Source organism: Rhagoletis zephyria, unplaced genomic scaffold (genome assembly GCF_001687245.7).
Source record: "Rhagoletis zephyria isolate East Lansing unplaced genomic scaffold, Rhagoletis_zephyria_1.1 Rzeph_scaffold_01989, whole genome shotgun sequence".
NCBI classification, from domain to species: Eukaryota; Metazoa; Arthropoda; class Insecta; order Diptera; family Tephritidae; genus Rhagoletis; species Rhagoletis zephyria.
Genome location: NW_016159073.1, coordinates 87588 through 90735, shown reverse-complemented (window position 1 = coordinate 90735; position 3148 = coordinate 87588). Strand labels below are relative to the sequence as shown.

Here is a 3148-nt window from a genome sequence, read left to right as displayed (position 1 = left end):
GTGGGTCGGCTGAATCAGTAAAACGTGACAGTAGTTGACTTTTGAGGTTAATATATCGGTCTTGAGTTGGTAAGGTTTTTAAAACATCCGCAGCTTCCTTTAAAGCATCGCTGCTAATTGCTGAAAGGACCAGATTATATTTACCGACATAAGATGTGGTCTTGTACGACTGAAAGGTGGCCTCAATTTGTAGAAACCATTTGTCTGGCATCTCAGTTCAGAACGGTCGCAGCTTGCATTGCGATACAAGCTCCACATCTTTAGTTGGCATTTTGTACGATGAAATATTCTCCCCATCCGTCGATGCACCGTTTTGTCGATTCCGTCATGTTGTAACGACACGGGGTCACCCCTAATTTTTTGGTTTTGGAAGTTTGACTATAATTATAGGACATTGTGTTTAATAAACTAAATTACCATTTATTGCATAAGTACTACGTTATATATACTACTTTCGCGAATTTAGCTTATAATATACCGTTTGTAGCTATTTGTATGCAAAATTTGATATGAAAAATAGTACCAAATTTCGTACTACTTCGCAAAGCGGGCTTTTTTTCTTCCCGTTTCTCTAGTGCTTCCATATTACAACCTTTTCTAAGGGAGCCGTCGACATGAGCTGTCACTACGTACAACACCTTGTATAATTCCACCATGGCATAGTTCTTGACTCGAGAAAATATTAATTCTCTAATCGAATTCTAATGTTGATCTCTAATGGGATTCGAATTTGAATTTCAAACTGCTATTTTGCTTTATTAAATAAAACGCTGTTTGTAAAATTTTTATTAAATGTATGTGCGATAAAATAATAATGAATTTGAACTTAAAAAAAAACAAATTATCATTCATTTAGAATATTGCTTATTTACATTTATTTGAATTTTCGTTTTTTCTCTAATCGTTCTCGAATCGAATTCTAATATAGTTCTCTAACTTCCGTCATCGATTCGAGAACGATTAGAGAAATACCCTAGTTATCTAATGTAGAAATCCAAATTTCTCTAACGTTAGAGACCGTGTTTGCTGGGATGACTACACTCCACGTCGATCACTTGGGTACGCTGGACCCAACCGCAAAGAACTATAAATACATACTGGCTTTAGTAGATGGGTTTTTCAAGTATACATGGATATACCCTACTAAATCAACAGATGCGCAAGAAGTTGTTACGACATATGGAGCCGTGGGTCACTATATTTGGCAATCCATTGAGCATTATAAGTGAGAAGGGCACGGCTTTTACTTCAAAGTTGTTCAAAGAGCTTTGCTCAAGCCGCAAAATCGAGCATATAGAAACTGCAGCCGGAGTACCGAGGGGCAACGGGCAAATCGAAAAAACGCACAGTCATAGTGTCGGTTTTGTCAAAAATGTCTGCTGCCGAACCCTCGAAATGGTATAAGTACACATCCCAGGTGCAGAGGGCAATAAATGCACACGTCCATTCGTCTACGAAATTCAGTCCATTTGAAGTAATGTTCCGAGTTAAAATGCGTACTGAGTACGATCTGGAGCTGATGAAAATTTCACAAGAAGAACTGGTGTTAGGTCTGTAAGAGGAACGTAACAATATAAGCAGGAGGCTAGGCGTCAAATTCAGAAGGCGCAAGACAACTACAACCAACAGTTCGACAAGAAGCGTAAAGGGCATCAGGGGTACCAAATACATGACTTTGTTGCTATAAAGGGCTAAATCTAGCAGGAAAATACATCGGCCCTTAAGAGATAGTAAAGGTGAAGCGCAACGGCAGGTATGACGTCAAGAAAGCAGCAGAATTTAAGGGCCCCAACCATACATCAACGGCCGCTGTGGTGTAGTGGTAAGCAGTGCGCGATTCCACTCCGCAACGCCTGGGTTCAAGCCCTGGTCAAAGCAACATCGCAAAAAAATATAGAAAAAAGGTTTTTTCTTAACAGCGGTCGTCCCTCGGCAGGCAATGGCAAACCTCAGAGTGTGTTTCTGCCATGAAAAACAGCTTCTCATAAAAATACAATCGCCGTTCGGAGTCGGCGTAAAACTGTAGGTCCCTCCGCTTTTTGTGACAACATCAAGGCGCACGCCACCAATCGGAGGAGAAGCTCGGCCAAACACTAACATATGGGTAAGCGCCAATCTATTATTATTATTATTAACCATACATCAACTAGTGCGGATAACATAAAGCTTTGGTGTTGTGCCGAAGAAATCGATGATGATAACGAGGTTGTAGAAGAGTCACCAGGGTGACCGAGTGTAGGATAGCATCCCTATACATTCGTTGCGAGGCGGCACCCCTACACTGTGAAGGATGCGAGAAGACAAAATAACGAGCAGTTCAGTTGTCCGTCGAGTATCAGCCGAATAAGAAGTAACAGCCGAATCAGCAGTATCAGCCGTGTGTAATTTAAAGCTGTGTATCTTTTGTTCCTTTTAATAAGAATTTACTCATTTGTTACATTAACTCAACAACTATTTGACTCAATAATTAATTGTTTGTGATCTACTGTTAATTAAATCAAATACTCTTAAACTATAATCAACTCTTTGATTTATATGTATAAGCACACTATTTGGTTTGCTCGATTTGTAAACAAAGCTTCTCAGCGGCAGAAAATATACTAAAACGAGCGAAATTTACAATAGCGCTTTTCTTCATCGAATGAGCATCATAATACCAAATGAAAATTCGTTCGATCAGCACTTTCGACCACAGTCGAAGATCGAATGCAACTCAGAATAGGGGCCTAATTTAAGGGCCGGTTGTTCAATGTCTGGTTATCACTACCACTACACTATCGACGATTTCGACATCATGCATGTAAAATGNTCCGAGTTAAAATGCGTACTGAGTACGATCTGGAGCTGATGAAAATTTCACAAGAAGAACTGGTGTTAGGTCTGTAAGAGGAACGTAACAATATAAGCAGGAGGCTAGGCGTCAAATTCAGAAGGCGCAAGACAACTACAACCAACAGTTCGACAAGAAGCGTAAAGGGCATCAGGGGTACCAAATACATGACTTTGTTGCTATAAAGGTCACGCAATTCACAACGGGGCTAAATCTAGCAGGAAAATACATCGGCCCTTAAGAGATAGTAAAGGTGAAGCGCAACGGCAGGTATGACGTCAAGAAAGCAGCAGAATTTAAGGGCCCCAACCATACATC

General features: G+C 40.3%; 1 long non-coding RNA gene across 1 annotated transcript; it reads left to right on the top strand.

Moving 5' to 3' along the window:
* The first annotated feature begins 361 nt into the window (after positions 1-361).
* LOC108365759 (uncharacterized) lies at positions 362-1132 on the top strand. The gene is made up of 2 exons (XR_001847998.1): positions 362-431; positions 1015-1132. It is a non-coding gene; the product is annotated as an uncharacterized LOC108365759 (long non-coding RNA).
* Positions 1133-3148: the final 2016 nt, after the last annotated feature.